The sequence below is a fragment of the Macrobrachium rosenbergii genome, chromosome 5 (genome assembly GCF_040412425.1).
Source record: "Macrobrachium rosenbergii isolate ZJJX-2024 chromosome 5, ASM4041242v1, whole genome shotgun sequence".
NCBI lineage: Eukaryota > Metazoa > Arthropoda > Malacostraca > Decapoda > Palaemonidae > Macrobrachium > Macrobrachium rosenbergii.
Window position 1 is genome coordinate 45,727,990 of NC_089745.1, and position 20,000 is coordinate 45,747,989.

Consider the following 20,000-nt stretch of genomic DNA (forward strand, 5'->3'; position numbering starts at 1 on the left):
TATGTATATATATATATATATATATATATATATATATATATATATATATATATATATATATATCACATACGCATATGTATTTATATGTGTGTATGTATATATGTACAGTATATATATATATATATTTATACACATATATATATTATATATATAAATATACATATATAGTGAACACGAAAATGCACATATAAATGAAATAAAATGGAAAAATTCCGTTATTTTTCAGATAGTATCCATCCTCCTTTTAAGACTAATTGGTTTGGTTGTTCACTGTACAGTATATTTATCTCTATTAAGAGAAAATTTTAGAGTCACAACCAATTGCATAAGTATCCCATTAGGTTCCAGTTATTCCCTGAGTTAAGGAATGCTAATTTCCTTCAAAATAGAATCTCAGATATCATGAATCTTGTCTGGTTTCCTTGACTTTTGGTACAGAATTTTGTTACTAGTATTCTATGTAAAATAAAAGAGGCTTTCGTTATGTGGTCCTTAAACCGAAACGTACTTTTATAAACATTTTGTGATCCTTCCCACTTCATACTGCAGTTAATGCTGCTGTATATGATAAAAATTCCAGAATCGTTATTGGGAAACCTTACCAGCAGTTGGTGTTCAGTTTTCCTCAAGGATAAAGTTTGGCACGAGGAACCTAACCGAGAAGTATTGTAATCCTTGCAGAGGTATCTTGTATATGCCAATATTATAAGGAGTGTGAATTTCTTTCAGTAAACATTAGTGAACGCTTATCTTATGATAATTAAGTAACAAATCTTATATGTGTTTGTGTGTGCGCGCGCATGCGTGTGGCTGCTTCATTTCTGCTTACAATAGCCCTGTAATTAAAAGGGCAATTAAAGTAAATAGACGCCCAGTCTGAGTCAAAAGTAGAAGATAAATAAATAAGTAAATAAATAAAAGAATGAATAGGAAAAACAAATTGGAGCATAAAACTCACAGGGAATCGATGTGTAACGACCAATTAATACAGTTTCAGTTAACTGCAGTAATGTCGAAAACGCTCCCAAATACAGATTACCCACCTTAGAAACACTGGCGATGCTTTACATTTAGAATTACATCTCACGCTACGCTTGGTATTAATTACAGCTTTGATCAAATTATGTTAGAGATAATGAGTATAATTTGTATTAAGTGCAATATATTTACATTCTTTTGAAGGTGAAATTAATCGCAACAGCGCGGTGCTTTGAAGCGCGCAAGCGAGATGAAGGGATTACGCCCGGCAAGATTTTGACTAGAAATGTTTTTCGAGTTTTTTTGTTTTATTTGATGATATTCCGACGCTGCTGTGCGTTCGTTCGTGGGTAGAGGATGGATGCCGTAGTACACTGGTGCCTTTAGTATTCTGCTAAACCACTGATGCATCCGTTGTTGGCCTCAGTCTCATTGATTACCTTTATCGTGGATTGTGGCAGTCGACAGCTCAAGGGGGAGAGAGAGAGAGAGAGAGAGAGAGAGAGAGAGAGAGAGAGAGAGAGAGAGAGAGAGAGAGAGAGAGAGGGGGTGCCGTTTCTGAGCAAGAGGATTGGGAAGGGAATGGGGTGAGGGAGAAAGGAAGGAGAGAAGGAAGGAGGGAGGGAAGGGGAAGGGGTTGGCAGATGTATAAATTAACATATCATAAGCAAAGCTTGTCTTTGCCAACACCACCGCCAGAGAGCTTTATGTTCGATTCAGGGAGACGCAAAGTAAACAAAGCACTTATCACCCCCAGATTTAATAGACCACTTGCATGTGACGTCAAAGACGTATACGCCACTTCTTAAAAGATGGAGGTGGGTGGACAACAAAGACTGCCTCCAGCACGCTTCCTCTATTTTTCATTTTTAGCCCGTCTCTATTTCGCTGATTATGTGTGTGTGTATATGTATATGTATATATATATATATATATATGTATATGCATAGATATATGCATATATATATACATATATATATATATATATATATATATATATATAAAGAAAGAGAGAGAGAGGGATACATATTTATGTTTATATATATAAATGTATATTTTACGAGGTACTTAAGTTATGTGTGTGTGTATATGTATATGTATATATATATATATATATATATATATATATATATATATATATATATATATATATATATATATATATATATATATATATTTATATATATATATATATATATATATATATATATGTATATGCATATATATATGCATATATATATACATATATATATATATATATATATATATATATATATATATATATACAACGAAAGAGAGAGAAAGGGATACATATTTATGTTTATATATATAAATGTATATTTTACGAGGTACCTAAGTTACTGTATATGTCAACAGTGGGACTGTGATTGAAAGTGCCCATTCTGCTCCTTCTTAGGGCAAGATTGAATCCAGGGTCAGATTCTAGGTGAACGAGAATGCCACCATTAATACCATAAGGTCCATTTGATAAAACATGTGCATACGCGCGCACACACACAGGCACATGTATATATATATATATATATATATATATATATATATATATATATATATATATATATATATATATAATATATATATATATATGTAGCCACATCTGAATACTACATTCATGCTGTAGTTGCTGAATAAAAACTGAACGTATGTGTTGTGCAGAGGACTCACTTCAAGAGACATAAGTTCAGTTGTATGCGTTGGCATGCCTAACCAGACTAAAGATAAGCTGGTGGAGTAATTAATACATGAAACTTGTCTACAAGAGTTCGATTGCATCTGTTTAGTAAGAGTGAGAGTGACTTTAGTCAGATCTTTATCAATCCTACTTTCATTCCAGCTTATCGTATTTTGACCAAAACCCTTCTGCTTTCCAAGTACAAGAATTGATGTTCAGTAAATATTTCTCTATTATATTATTTCCACTTCTCTTCCTTCCGTTATCAGCTCATAAAATGATTCTTGCTTGCTACTGTACTGACATGTCATATCCTAGATGTGATCGAAATAAAATGGTTAGTTTGGTTCGGGCTTACTTAAATAACTTTTCATTCAAAACCTAAGAATTTTTTTTTCTGTCGTTATATACGGAGTTGTGTTTACTGTATATTAGGGATTGCTTGGTTACCACTTAGAATTTTGCTATGAGAATGCACCACGCTCGGCTAGGTATCTTGTTCTAATTGGTTATAACAGGTATTTGTATAATTTATGAGACATAGTGTTTTTGTCAGCATGTTGATTATTTCGACCGCTGCTTATAAGGACGTATTGATATGCCGCAACTCAATATTAACCCTAAAATTTCTGGCATATTTATTGATCACTCGTCTTCAAGAAATGACAGTTACATATTTCACAAATAAATTCCTAAAAACAGAAGAAAGTAATTGCTCAAAGTGAGCATGTATAGAGTTAAAAGTACAAAAACACTCACTGCTTTTTAGGGCTGTGTTGGTAATGAACTTTTCCCAGAATGTGACAAGAGTAAAGTGGACTTTGCTTTCGTGTTTATTGGTGTGTGTACTGTACTTTCAAATTTGGTGTTGCCATGATTCTAAAGACTAAAAATGTATGATGAAATGAGCAAGTTAAAGTTGAAGAAGTTGGACAGCTCAGTGGAAACAGACCAGAGGAAATGGATGAAAGGCAAAAGGCAGAAAGCAATGCTCCTGGGGCCTACAGTAGATTACCAAGGTATACCGCAGGCGATAACAGGGGGCACAGGTCAAAATACTGTTTGTTTAGGATGACTGTGAGAGTCGAGGTTCTTTACAAAAAAATTATTATATCTTTTCTTCTCTTCATTTATTATAAAATTTTATACATTTAGAAATTATCTTCTTGTTTGTAAAGATTTTGTTTTTGCTTCTGGTCACCAAGGTAAACGAAATTACTTGGATTTTTGTATTTCATGATGAAACATTATCCATAGACTGTTTAATTATTTAATTTATTCATTTCCGTACCGTATCGGCAGTTAAATTTGTTGATATGTGCTAAGTGGAGCGCTACCTGAATATTCCCAGTGATGGCATCAGTCTGACCATAGTTCTTGATATGCTCGTAGAAAGAAAGGTATTTAACTTTTGGATGGAAATCGAGAATACCTGGCCACCGTCCACATGTAAATATCACTCTCTTACACTTCTCTCGTTATGTATGTTGGAGTGAATTTTTTTTATTTTATTGTATTTTTAGACTTGAACTTCTTTCAGCTTCATATGTGAAGTGGGCCGTTCTACGATATCCTGTGGGAATGACATTAAAATGCGCAATAAAAATTTACAACACGAGTGGGGGTAGATATTTTCTTCTGTATTCTTCGTTTTTACGCTACTGATGTAGTAAGACATTCATTTGCTGTCTCCAGTAATCAGCGGTGAAGTTAAATGAAATCTTGCCAAATAAGCCTTATCGAAATCCGATGTCTTCCATGATTCTGATGCCTTTCAGTCATTCTAAACAGGGTTCAAATCCAGGCCTTACTGGCCTATAGATTTTTTTTTTTCGTTAAGGAAAAAAGTCTGTAATGTGATTCACTGGTATAATTTAGTGCTGCTTGAATTTTCTCCGAGTATTTAGATAAACGCCCTACCTGTTTGTTTATATGTTCTGTATTCCTTGCGAGACAAAACCCATAGAGTGGAAGAAACGCCCCCCAGTGATGTGAATACTGATCTTTGCATTTTTTAAGGCTGAAATACATATTTAGAATTGCTGGTACTGGCCGTTGTGGTTATTAAAACTAAAGTATATATATATATATATATATATATATATATATATATATATATATATATATATATATATATATATATATATATATATATATATATATATATATATATATATATATACATACATACATATGATGATGATATTTCTTTATTGTTCTCACAATGGCTCCTTTACGGTTGAGCTAAGATTTTCCCATTCTTTCTCGTTGCTGGCCAAGTGAAGTTTACGAGGTGGTCTTATGGTTTTTAGGGTGTGATAGGCAAAGGAAGAAATTCAGTGGTCTCTGTTATTTATACCTTTGGCTTTACTTTGCTTTCCTATTTTATAAGTGAATTATATTCCATTTCCACTCCCAACCATGTTGTCGCATGTAAAAAAGGGGAAATAATTCTTTCTGTCGTCATGTAAAACTGATTTAGATTCCTTCAGCTTACTTTTTATTGTGTCAAATGTTTTCCTACTAAACGTTTATTGCCCTGTGGTTTCCAGCAATCAAACTACGAAACAATAATTTGCGGTTTAAACTCCCCTTAGGAGTGGCAGTGTCTTTCAGCTTATTATTGCCCTAAATACTTTGCGGGCATTTAGATAATTTACTTCTTGTTATATCATCATCGCCAGTAACTTAATCTTCCCAGAGGTTCATTTATAAAGGCTTTACCTGAGTTGGGGATGCTTAGGGAAATATAACAAGTCTGAATGGTATTAGACATAATGACATCCGTAACTCCCCTTAGAAAATGCAGCAGAGTGCTTCCAGCCGTGTTCGGCGTTTTATTCTTTTGCTTCGTCAAGAAAAGAGAAAATGGTTTAGAATCTCGCCTCCACATTTTCTCTAGGAATCAATGATGGTAGATTTTTTTCTTCTTCTTCTCTCTCTCTCTCTCTCTCTCTCTCTCTCTCTCTCACTCACTCTGTCTTTCTCTCGCCTTTCCTCTTTTCTTTTCGGAAGTGGAGAATTGGAGTGGGGGTTTGAGGGTGGTATTTGGCGCAGTGTGCATATTCCCCCGCCTCCACACTCATATACATAACCAGGAGGAGGAGGAGAAGGATTGGACTCCCAAGTTGAGCCTCAGGACGAGATCGGATCCTCCTGCCAGCGTCGTCACGGAGGATTAGACCCGCTTCGCTGCGCCTCTGTTTTTAGCCCAATCCCGGCAAAGTCCCGCTGATTCCCGCGGCTCCAGGCTGGGTGCAAGAGGGGCATAAGCCCTACGGCGATGAGATGGGATTCTCGTTTTAAACCTGAAGTCACTCAAGGGCCAAAGCGATTTGCCGACGAGGGTCCTTATCATCAAAATATCCTCCCTTCTTTTTCCCTATTGTTTCTGGAGATTTCTCATCGTTATCTTTTATCTTCTCTCTGATCCCCATACTGATTTAATAATACATTTGTAATAAGACCTTTTTCTCGTTCTTCCCTCTTCGCTTCTCTCTCTCTCTCCCGCTCCCGCTCCCGCTCCCCCCATTAGAATTAAAAAGAAAAAAGGAATAATCAACCCATGCTTATTCTAAGCCTTTAGAGAGTCGCGGGTCAGCAGCGAAGAAGGAAAACGAAAAGGTGAGTTTTACTTGTGAAAAGGGGGAGGGAGAGTGTGGGAGGCAGGGAGGGAGGGGTTGAGGGAATGACGGAGGGGTTGAGGGAGTGAGGGGAGAGAGAGAGAGAGAGAGAGAGAGAGAGTGAGTTCGCGAGTGCCAGAAGGTAAAGTGGTGGCGGTAAAGCTCTTTCTCTCTCTCTCTCTCTCTCTCTCTCTCTCTCTCTCTCCGTTTGGCATAAGGGGACTGTGAGCCGTCGACAATATATGCAGCAGCCATTTTATCATACGGATCACCCATTTGTCTTCATGATTCGTCCGACATCTGGAAAGACTGAGATTCGGTTCCTTTAATAAATCAAATATTGGCGTTCTGGGGGCAAGGGAAGATGCCGCTCAGGAAAGAGAAAGAGAGAGAGAGGGAGGGGGGCCAGTAGGAGAGTCCCCCACCCCCCCTACAAAGCGAATGGGAGAAGACTATGGGATTTTGACGTCTTTCACCATACTATATGGCCGGAGATTGTTATATCTAACGTCCGATGCTCCTTTAGCGCTGATATATCACATCGGCCAACTAATGGATGTAAGGAAAGTCGTTTTTTGTCGTATCATACCCCACAATCGCTCGTATCGAGATGTGACCCACTTTTTTTCCATCTTTTATGTTTCTGTTATTTTAAATCTAGCTCAAAATTATATGAACGAATTTTTTATGATTACAACATCGGATTCTTTCCTGTCCAGGGACGCCACAATAACAGGATGAAACATATCTATTAGCGAACATTTTTTCTCGTGTTTTGTTCGATTCCTACAGGTAGCCTTTTAAGCGTTAGTGAATAAAACTAATCAGTCACTGTCATGCCTTGTATTTCATGGGAATCCTCATAATCTGTCGGTTTGACGTGACAAAATTTTTTTGTTTTTTTAGGGCTAATGCATATGTAAATGGGATTAAAACAGTAGTAATATACTCATCAGCATCGTCGGGCGACATGGTACAAATAGTGTTTTGAGCAGCAAAAAAATTGAATCAATCAATAAATAAAATAAACATGTCTATTCATATTTAGTGAAAAAAAAAATTAATTTCTTCTCTTCATTTTCGTCTTCCACTTCCAGTGCCCTTTTGCCGCTTCTTCTTGAACTCTTCACAAATGACAAAAAAAAAAAAAATATCATGTCTGCTATGCGGCTTCTTCTAATGGTTAGATTTAGTGCATTTTATTTAAGTACTTACTTATTTTCGTGAAAAATGAAAGTCTCTGCGAGATAAATATTCAAGATTAAGAAAGGCCGTTTATTTATCATTTTTTTTAAAGAAAAATTATTTCAAGCTTTCAGCGACAGTTTACTATGCCAGTTTAGGATTTCAGTATTTCTGAAAGATTCTGTTTTGCTTCCTGTTGACGGCTGATATGATCAGTATTTTCTTCACATTCTAGACCGCTGTCACTTTCACCCTCGGTGATCTACAGAGTATGTTAGGAAGATAATTGTTTTGCTTTGATTCGCAATGCTCGATTTTTCAGTAATTTTTCAGACATGGTTATAGTAAGGTTTGTCTGTAGGTATATTGAGGTATATAACCACAGCCAAACTCAGTCTCTTAGACAACGAAAGAACCTCTTTACTATAATAGGAATTGCGTCAGGAATCAAAACTACAAAGATAGAGTTCCTTCTTAGATGGTATGCATTGTAATTTTTGAATTTTGAAAGTCATTTTGATTTTTGTCGTGGTATTTTTAATTCTCAAAGTCTTTTAGCGTTTTTATGTGTGGTACTCAAAACTGGAAAATTGTCATGATTTTAGTACATTGTCTTTTCAATTTGAAAGTAATGTTACTTTTGTATATAAGTTATTGTCCCTTTTGAAAGTCCTTTTGCCTATTTATATGATTATTTTCAGTTTTGATTGTATTCTCAAAAAAAAAAAATGTGTTAAATTCCCTCTTCCGTCCGGATGATATGTGATTTTTTATAAACATTCAGGAGTTTTCCTTTAAGTAACTCTAAGGTAAATCTCTTCAGTATTCACTTTCAGAATATGACTGGCAGCCTTGAGTATATTAAGAGTTACTTTAATAACACCTCATTCCTTGGGCTTACCACTGTAAGCCTAATTATGGGCCTCCAAAATCTGTAGCAGGAATTTATTTAACTCGAGGTTGGCTCTAAGTGTTTTCCGCTTATTTATGTCAACCATTGTTTCACCACATTTTCGAGTAGTTAGGTATATAGGAACCGTTTATTTTTTCCCTACTTTTTTATTCCTAATATTTTTTATTAACTTTAAATTCATCTTCGGTTAAAATTACTTAGATTTTGTTGAAGAGTTGATGTACACTTATTTTTTGTTTGCTCTTAAGCTGTTATAGTCCCTTCCTCTGCTGATTTCACTTTTAAACTCTGTGGCCATACAATTTTGTACGGGAATCATAGAAGACTTAGAAGACATCTTAGCATTCCTAATGGGTATTTCTTTGTTGGAAAGTAAACAATATTCCTAGCAAAATAATTTGCCAAGGAATGAATTTGTGGAAGCCTTTGTTTGTGTAACATAATTATTACTTTTTTTTTTCTTCTTTATTGCTTCCTTGTAGGTCATTGTAATGCTCAGGTCATTGCGATCAGCCTCGATGACCGTAATTGTGATACCAGTGTACCCCACTAATGTTTCTAGAATACATATCCGCACATGTGCATAATTATAAATTTTATGTTTTGTTTGCATATGATCTACACTAACGTATAACCTAATATCGCTACTTCCTGTTTTATCTATTTATATACCTACCTATCCATCAATCTAAATAATTTGTACATATATATATATACTACATATATATATATATACTGTATATATATATATATATATATATATATATATATATATATATATATATATATATATAAACATATTTGTGTGTTAAAAGCACCCTTTGGTGTAGTATTCCCAAAATACTGTATAGTGAATTTTGGTATAGTGATATCTATGACGTAATATATATATATATATATATATATATATATATATATATATATATATATATATATATATATATATATATATGTGTGTGTGTGTGTGTGTGTGTGTGTGTGTGTGTGTGTGTGTGTGTGTGTGTGAGAACATACATATGCCACACGCACATCCCTACAAATATAAAGCCCCAAATATCCAATTAATGTGGCATTCACTTTACCTTGGAAATAACTCACAGCCAAAAGTGAATCATACATGATAAGTCATCCTACCTTGACCAGGCAATGCCTAACTTGTTAAGGTCATTGTCGAATGCTGGTCTAGGTAGGAGGATTTCCCATAAACAATTCCCTTTGGATATATGTATATATATTATATATATATATATATATATATATATATATATATATATATATATATATATATACACACACATAAAATCATACTTACATGTTTTTTCCAAATACAGTTTTGTGGAAATATAGATATGTAGAAATCAAGCCTTTTATGTATTTATGCATACATATTAACAGCATATAATTTGAATTCTGCGATTTGTTCCTGTTTTATTTCTATATCCGCCCGCAGGCTATTTGCATTCAGAAGCAGTTTACTGATGTCTTAATGCATCGCAGTTCCTCTCTGGAGTATTTATCCAGAGAACATGATTAATATAATAGTTGTTTGTTTAGGTAATTGCCTCCATATTCTCGCAAATGGCCTCTCTATTTTCATGTTTCCGGCGGTGTACGAGAACCGTTTATTGGCCACTTCCCTTTGTCTCTCTCTTTTTGTGTCCTTCGCTCATTCCTTCTGTCCTCAGGTTACCATTGGCGCAGTTTATCTTTCGCCAATTTAGGTCGTTTGTCAGAATTAGGGTCCTCGTTGGTCTTACGACGCAGAGCTGGCAAGGCTGCAATCGTAGGGGGAAAGGGACACACCATGCGATTAATCCTAAGACCTCTTGTTATTTATCAAGCAGAGGTTACTCTACCCTCGGCCCATTAAGTTATTTCCCTGTCTGATTGGCTGTTCGGATATTAGCGTGTCCCGGATATGTCTGACGGCTTTTTTTTATAATCTGAATGATTTTTATGTTCTAAATTGACTTGGGTATTCCCAGCGGGTTTGGGAGCTGATAGACTGTTAAGTGTGGCAGTCCAAGTTGCAAGTTCATGGGGTTTATCTTATATATAAAATAGGGTTTTACAAGTTACCATAAAAGGAAGTTTTTTTTCCTCATTTCCATTTTTTTTATATTTCAAATCCTTCCGTAACAAGTCGAACCCTGCTGCGTTTTTCCTCTATTTTTTGTATGCCTTAGCAAGGTAAGTCGGGAGTTAAGGTCCTTTTCGTAATATCTCACCCTTGCTGTTTTTTTTTTTTTTTTTTATCCTTTGCAACAAAGTTTTTTCCGCGTTTTTACGACCTTAAGAGGCGCCTTTGTCCGAGGAGATTTATATGTGTCCAAAGTTTAATACCATTTTCATGCAGTTACTCCTGATATTTCAAATAAATAGTGTTTCTTGTATTGTGCAGTTAATTTATAGTTTTCAGGGATGCCAGAGAGGTTGCTATTCCTTTACCCTTATATATATAAATTACATATATATATATATATATATATATATATATATATATATATATATATATATATATATATATATATATTTATATATATATATACATATACATATACATATAAAACTTCATAAGTAGAGAATTCAGTAACATTATTATGAGCTGAATGTGTCTCTTCTTAGGCTTGCCAACCTTATTATTAATAAGGCAAATTTATATATACAACATATGAGTAGGCATATCCGTTCACTTATTATTTAGGAGATAAACAATTGAATTGTTTCTTTTAAGGAATGAGGTTGTTAGCCCTTGCCTTTTTCCAGCCTGGCGGTGAACTGGCCTAGTCAACTAACCACTTATTGAGTGCTTAGGTCAACAGAGGTACAACGGATTTTTCTAGAAACTGATCCCAGTCGCCGTGTCTCCTCCGTGCGATTGATCTCTGATCTCTCGATGCCTGATTTAGAGTTAATTATTTTTGTTACATTTCTACGTAGCGTGAAAAAAATATGTATTTAATTAATGTCGTAGTTAATAAAAAAAAATAGGACTAAAATCTGTCGTAGTTCTGTTTATCGTTGGCTTTTGTCCAACATCATTTTTTCAGTCCCTTGATTCTAAAAGTTCATGAAATGTTTTCTCTTCAGTAATCAAGATGAATTTCATATACATATACATACATACACACACATACATATATATATATATATGTGTGTATGTATGTATATATGTATATATGTATATATATATATATATATATATATATATATATTTATATATTTATATATATATTTATATATTTATATATAAAGATATATATCTGCGTCATCAACCGTGATAGTTGTGACGCCAGATAATTTCAAATTTCCCTCTCTATATGCCAACATTTCCCATATTTGGTAAAGTCAACAGCGCATTAATACTCCGCGCTGACATTATGAAGACGCGTTTCAATGACCGGAGAAACGAATTAGGGTCGAACAGCCTTGTGTCTTGCAGAAATGAAAGTTCCCGTGAAGACTGAGCGATTGGCAGTCGACAGGCAGGCGACAGTTCAAGATGAACTTGACTTATTCACTTCTCCAGTGGAAGTCAAGCGAAAGTAATCTGATATAAATTAGATCACATCTCTTGTGTTTTTTTTTATATATATATTTTAGGTTATATTTTTTTTTATTTAGATGGTCTGTTTTTTTATATTTTAGATTATATGTTATATTTAGATTTGTATCTCTTTAGGTATAACCCTAAGGTTATACCTAATGCATGTTTGGCGGTAAAACTAAAATTTAGAGGATTTTCTGCACCAAGGTAAAAGAATTCTCATCAAAACTTAAATAGGTCTTTAAAAAAATACTTTAACGATGCTTTCCCATATTAATGGTTTTAATTTTCTTTGCAGCGATGAATCTACCTGTTGGAACTCGCGAAGGCAGGGCACATCATAGAAAGGTAAGTAATATACATTACTGTGTTTGCGAGGTTACGTTGGTTAAGTATATTAGCCAATCACCTGAACACTTGTCTACGATTTTGTGTACATGTGTTTTATTAGTGTTCTTTCTAGCCATATAGGTATAAATAAATTTCTGATTTTTCTCTGTGTATGTAATTTTATGAGAAAATTTGTTCATAGAGTTTTGCAATTAGTATTAATAACAAATTTGCTAGAGCATTTTATTTTGTTCTCAGTCTCTCATAGGACTTTTTTCTCTGTTTCCAAATATGCTTGATTACCGCGTTATGCTCAAGAGTTTCGTATTTTAGTCTTTATTTTTTTTATTTCGTTTTAATTTTGTTTAGAGCGTCCTTCCCGAGGTTGCGATCCCTTCTTTTTATAATTTTTTTTTCTTGCTAACGTCTACGAACGTTGATATCTGACTAATATTCATTCCTTTGATGTTTTTTTATCGATATAATAACTGTTTGCTGTCATTAGTCGGGATTGCTCTGCTTGACAAAATTACCTCATTTCGAAAGTAGAAACACCAAGGAATTTTTTTAGGTGATTTTTTTCTTTCTACAGTGTGGTAGAGTCTATTTTCATATTTTCCTTTTTCCTACCACGGTAGATCTCCTGCTTTTGTTGGTTTACAGACTAAGAAACATGAAATCAGCTAAATCGATGAGTAGACCCATTTGCAAACACGTCTTGTTTATCCTAACTTATGTAGTAATACCATCGATTTACTATAGAAACATTTCTCTTGGGTTAATGATGCGTTGTTCCTCCCTCACTAGAAAATGCATACCAGTGCGAAACATCTGGGCCAGTTACTTGAAGAAATAATTTCACAAGTGTCCTTGGGAGATTTGCTTCACTCCCTTCTTCCTGAAGGAAGACATATTATTCTCCAAACAGAAAAGAGTCTGTACAGTTTCGTACGCAGCAGTCATATTAAACAAGACTGGAATGACTGGATTGATGAAAATATTTTTTACTTTAGCTTATCCAGTGTCGCTTGATTTTTAAAAGGGCTATTTCGATGTGCATTTAGAACTTATCAATTATGAACTCTGGTTTGATTTTCTCTTCATGTTTTCTAAATTTTCAACCAATTTAGTCATTTCATGATGATCATGTGAAATATGTACGTGGGGTCATAATGTTGCTAGTAATGCATTCCGGATGGTAAAATAACATCTGAGCTTGTATTTTCATTGGTATATTTGAGATTTCAGTATTTGGATTTGCGCACGTTGCAACTTGATGTACGTAGTCACTGACTTGATGCGAGTTTTTTTTTCCATATTGCATCTGTTACGAAGGAGAAAAGATTATCCTTCATTTTATTCTGCAGTAACCGACGGTAGTTCACCTAACTTGAAAGGCAAGCGTATGAACCCTTTCTGAATCAACTCGCCCTGCCTTTGCAGTTTTCTTTTAATTTCTATAAATTTTAGACAGCGTGAGGTCGTTCCTTCATCTAGTGGTTTATTTTAAGATTTAATTTATTCAGGGGACTAAATCAATAGGTATTGTGTCGAATGTTATGAATCATTGTTTTTGATAAAGAAACAAGTCAAATTTTTGGACAGGCATCTTTATTTTCCAGTAGTTAAATCTAGTTCAGTTATTTTTTTGCTACCTTTGGCTTCAGACTGTTAAATACATTGCCACTCAACAGTGATCGCCTTAGTGTTTTGGTCTGAGGGAACTGTCACCTTAACCCACAAACTCTTAAGAGTTGTATCGTGATGTTCAGAAGCCACAATTTATTCTGGGCCGTAAATGATAGAGTCGAATGACCTTTGCATAAGGTGTGGATCGGGTTCACTTTTTTATTTTTGTGTTTTTTGGGTAAATCTTCAAATTGGGGTTGGTTCTGATTCTGTTTTCCATCACAAATGAGTGTTAGAACTTTTGTGGGTCCAAGATTATTATTATTATTATTATTATTATTATTATTATTATTATTATTATTATTATTATTATTATTATTATTATAAAAAATTTCATATATTTTTCTATCCAGTTTTAATATTGAGAAAAGCTCTTAATTTATGTGAATATATGGTAACTTTTAGGTAGGTTATTGTATTTTTGAATATATATATATATATATATATATATATATATATATATATATATATATATATATATATATATATATATACATATATATTATATATATATATCATGGTTGTGTACATGTATGCCTGTAAAGTCATATACACGCATGCGCGCAGAGATGTTGCACAGTCCGATTACTCTGCTGTTTCTTTGACTGCATTAAGACGAGATCATATATCTTCTGTCACTTGCTCAGTTTTTATCGTTCATTCGCCTTTTTTTTTTTTTTAGGCAAACTTTTAGACCTTCCTGACGTCTCGTCTCAATCCCTCTGCAGTCAGCCTCTCTCTCTCTCTCTCTCTCTCTCTCTCTCTCTCTCTCTCTTGTTGACGCCGTCTTGCTGGCGGTTGTTTATTTTCTCGTCTGACGTTGCCCATTACCGATGCTTTTTTTTTTTTTTTTTTTTTTTTTATGTCGCCGGACTATACGCTTTCACTTGGCATGTTTCACTCGGCCTCCTCTCAGGATCCCATCCAGGATAGGAAGTTGAGCTTTTCCCAAAACATAGTCCTGATTTTCATCTCTGTAAGATGCTTTGGTATGGTATGGTTTCCACTTTAATTCTTCCCCGTAGTACTGTGCCGCAGAAGTATTGCCTCCGTCTACCATCCCTCGTACCCACTCGTAGGATCGTCTCCCCCCCACACCCACTTCTCCCCCTCCTCCTCCCTCCCTCCCTGGGGCTAACAGTTATCCCCACACTTGTCACAGACATCAAGGAAAAACTTACCAGACTTGTTTATCGTTATGACCAATTAAGATCAAGGTTTTACTTGATAAAGCAGAACTGCGACTCTTTTTCTCCACAGTGTCTTTCATTCATAATATATATGTGTGTATATATATATATATATATATATATATATATATATATATATATATATATATATATATATATATATATATATATATATATATATATATATATATATATATATATATATATATATATATATATATATATGCGTATATACTTGTATAATGTGTGTGTGTGTGTGTGTATTTTTGCTGTATGCAGTACATGAATGTCAACAGCTCATTTATTTTCCATGTAACTGAATTTTTTCCCGTTGTACTGTCTTTTTGTAATTCACCTAGTTCTTTAATCCTGACTTGACTTACTTATTTGTAGTAATTTAGAAAAACAATACCAGGTTTTATACCCATGGATTAATTAATCATATGTGTAAACCGTGATGCACTATAATTTGATAAAAGAACTACATAAACAGCTCAAAACATTTGGAGTAATCTCCCTTTTGAGCTTACCAAAGTCTGAAGATGATCTTAAATTCATAGAAAAACGTAGATTTGCCTATATTTGCATTTTGGTTAATTCTCCATCAAATCCTGTAATTAATGCTTAGTAACGCTTGCAGTTTCCGTAAGCAAAAGATGGTTAGTGATCTAGTGTGCAGGACTTGTCTGAATGGGAAATGATTTCCTTCATTACTCTTTCCCTTTGTCAAAGGTTCACCTTGTAAAATTTAAAACTAAACTGGTCTGTATGTATCCTTATCATCAGAGGTAGTACAAGTCAACTTGTAGCTCCTTTGATGATCAGATTTTAAGATCAATAACGTAGATATCATAGCTAAAGGACCGATGTTATACGAGAAACATCATTTTTACAATATTCTTGCATTTTTTTATATTGTATTTGTAAGTTTGTGTATAACGTACCTACAGTTCTGTAGCAAACTGATTATCATGTGTATATCCAGTTTGCTACCGAACTGCAGTAAGTACTAATTTAGACGTCATATTTTAGTTGTAATTTACAACACTTCATTTAAACTTACAGTGAACCAGTTCCTCACCTACACGTGATTCGAAATCCTAATGAGACAGTTTACTCGCATCCCGTCAATACTGTATCATTTCCTCATATTTTTTTCCACTTGTGATCTCCTGACGAAGGACTGGAGAGACCCCAAGTAGTACCCTTAATCCTTCCGAGGTTTTCTTTGCCAAAAACTTGAAGAAAGACGCAGGAAATGGGAAAGGAAGGAAATACTTCATGTGAGATCCAGACTTTTCTTGCACCCACTCCATCCACAGCCCCCTCCCCCTTCCTCCCCCCACCCAACGAAATCCACCCACCGAATTCAACCATTTTAAAGCCCTCTTCACCTAGGTAGCAGAGGACTGGTTGACTGCGTTAATTATGAAAATGGCGCAAAACTTGGTTAACTGAATAAGAATTAACTCGACTATCCCGAGTTCGCCATCGCTGTGTGCACCTGCGGGTTCGGACTGACTCCTCAGAATGCTTCACTCGCGGCCAGTTAATCAGGACGGAATATTCAGACGGAAGACGATGAGTGATACGGAATAAAACGAAACGAAAACCAGTGGCGAATTCCGCAGGCGCTCCGACGCCAGCAGTTCACAAGGCTTACTGCAGAAAGGGAGAGGAAAAAGGCCTCGGCAAGTTGGTCTAATTTTTACACATGGTTTGGACTCCCTCAAGTTATTACGAAATGCAAATGATTTAGAGTTTGCCAACCCCCCGGGGCCAAGTTAGCTAATTTGATTGGGTTTTTATCTGAAGAAGCACGTATGAGGATTCCAACGTTTCTCGAGAGAATTTGAACTGTAGGAGGAGGAGAAGGAGGTTTGTTTCTCACCCCCTTGTTCCTGTTGTACTACCCGAAGGGTGATGTGTGTTTGTGTGTGTGTGTGTGTGTATGTGTGACCTGTAGAGAGAGAGAGAGAGAGAAAGAGAGAGAGAAGGGCCTGACGGCGCTTATGGAGATTGTTGTCCAGAGGAGGTCGCCAGAAAGCTGTTATTCTTGGACGTGTCGAGAGAATAAAGGTTTTCTGCATGTTTAAGTCATTAATGGGTGGGCGGAGACAGTTACAGTTTGGTTTTCGCATTGTTTGCGTATGCGAAATCAAGCGCAATCCCATTTTAGGTTCGCCTTTGCCTGAATAACACGAAACATGACCAATATTCTCCATGGACGTCAACTGTATAAATTGCAGACGGGGCTAAATGTCACCACCCTCTCTCCTCCTGCAGCCCTACTCTGTTTAAAATTAAACGAGCGTGTCACCCGGTTCATTTTGCCTTATGTCAGAGTTGGCATATCAAACAGCTGATGTGATGCAAATAACAAAAAATCCTCTTTGATGACATCTGCATCACCGTTGATTTGGACCAGATCGGTTCATGATGATAGAGCATTTTAAAATGTCCATTCTTGCACAAACGCTCGGCTTTTGTGATGCGTTAGTTCAGTCTCCTGTGAGGTCGCAAAAGAGAGATCAGATTGATTCTGCCGTTTTGTAATTCACGTAAACAAAAACAAAACGTGGGAAAAAAATCAAGTCGCAGCCGTACAGCAGTCATGTTTCAAGTAAATAGCCTATCTCGTAAGTCTTATAAACCAGAGATGTAGAAACATTTCTCTATTTATGTAGGAAACTGTCAGTGCTTCATTGGTCGTGTTTCCTAAGGACATTCTTGAAAAATGCAAACGTCTACCACTATACCTTGATTATTTTATTTCGGGGCTTAGCTGCCTTGTATAACTGAATTCATAAGAGTGGTGATTTTCATACTATAGATAAATGCATTCGACAGTTAACGTGATTTCCTTATGCTTATTATTTCTTAAAGTCGGAACAAGGTTAGAATAATGGAATTTGATGGCATTCTAACGGCCATACCTAAAACCTTGCGAGTATTGGGCATTGTGAAGGAATTACAAAAATTAGCGTTGTTCAGTAGTTGATTTTATTCTTATTTCTCTTTCTTTGTCTCTGTTGTCATGGACATATCCGATCTGAATCGTTGCATTTTTATTACTGATGAATGCATTCATTGTTCATTTTCAGCAGAAGAGGCAAACAAATATACGACGGTAAAGATACGCCTCTGCTCTTGTTACAATATCTATATATATGTATGTATTTATGTATGTATGTATGTATGTATATATATATATATATATATATATATATATATATATATATATATATATATATATATATATTATTATTTTTCTTAGCGTTTGTAACTCAATTAGTGTGCTCAGAGTCAAAGACCTCACTCTAAATTCCGATCCAAGGTCGTTAGATATATTAACGTTCAGAATACTAAAAACATACTTTGTCATCTGATCATGTAAATGACATGTTTACAAGACGTTCCTATTGTTCGTGGTTATTTAACAATCAAGAAAACTAATCAGTGTTGACTACAGTGGTAGTGATACGTCCTCATGTGTATACAGTCTTGTGGAAAAACGTAAATATTTGTAATTATGATTCGTTTTTTATCACTAAATCATCTTTTGAAGGTGTCCTCATTCTCAGCCTGCTGTCAGAGTAGAAGCCAAAGGCTGAAACTGCGCAGGTCCTGAAATCATGTGAAGGTTTCAGATTCATCAGATCCTCATTCTAATTTATTTTAAGGCATAATCTTGACCGAAAATAGTAATGGAGAGAAAATGACAACAACAATTAGACAACGCAAAAGAAATGGCAAGCAAGATTTAAGCGCATTATGTGAATTGTTAAGGTATAATTGAACGAAGGAGTGCAGCATAAACATTTGAAAGAGATGTAAAAAAGAGGGTACGACAATTACAAGTCATGAAGAATAAGCCAAGTTACAAACCAAATCAACAGCGAGTCTCTTTAATAGCCTGACCGCCTTTTTTTTTTTCTTCTTCTTTTTTTTAGTCCCGAATCTTGTCCTTCACCTCGACTCTTTAAGTAGAAATTCCGCTAATTAGCAATAAAACGATTAGAAAAAAGAGAGAGAGAGAGAGAGAGAGAGAGAGAGAGAGAGAGAGAGAGAGAGAGAGAGGGACGGAACTCGACAAGACTGCACCGAGGCGACGTAAACAGTAATTGAGAACATTTTCAGCATTCTTTTATGATTAACTGTCCGTTTAAAACATTTTCAGCTCCCGTCTGCCTTTTGCCACCACGAAGGAAAAACGGGGTAGACGCAGCTTCTTCGTACTCACAGGGGGAAAAAAATCCGTTATTTTCTCTCTCTCTCTCTCTCTCTCTCTCTCTCTCTCTCTCTCTCTCTCTCTCTCGTGATGTTTTTTGCCATCGTAATGGTAGCCTGTTACGTTATGGATTTATTAAATAAACTCGTAAAAAACTGGTGTGTGTACTAACACAAGACCTCATCTTTATGACCTGAATTCATTACAATTTATAATGAAAGAAAGATAATGACTTGACTTCAGTACTGGCGTGTCTTCTCGGGTATGTTTATAAGTTTAGCACATTTCTGCAGCGAAATAATTAGCTTTGGGTGTGTGTGTGTGTGTGTGTGTGTGAGTGTGTGCGTTTGTGTGAGTATGTTCGTTTGTTTGGGGCATACAAAAATACGTGGGTCCTGATCGTTAAGCTTTTAAGTTTTGAGACCGAGCTTTGGTAAGGCGAACGTCACCCATTTATATATATTTATATATATATATATACATATGTGTGTATATGTATGTATGTATGTATATATACGTGTGTGTGTGTTCGTGCATGCGTATGTATATATATATATATATATATATATATATATATATATATATATATATATATATATATATATGCACATACGTTTGTGC

At 35.1% G+C, this 20,000-nt stretch overlaps 1 long non-coding RNA gene across 1 annotated transcript in view; it reads left to right on the forward strand.

Annotated features, from left to right (window-relative positions):
- LOC136838738 (uncharacterized) overlaps positions 1-20,000 on the forward strand; it is a 241,764-nt gene that overhangs the window by 171,179 nt on the left and 50,585 nt on the right. Inside the window, exon 3 of the long non-coding RNA XR_010853101.1 lies at positions 12,238-12,287. This is a non-coding gene — a long non-coding RNA (uncharacterized lncRNA). The remainder of the gene's footprint in view (positions 1-12,237; positions 12,288-20,000) is intronic.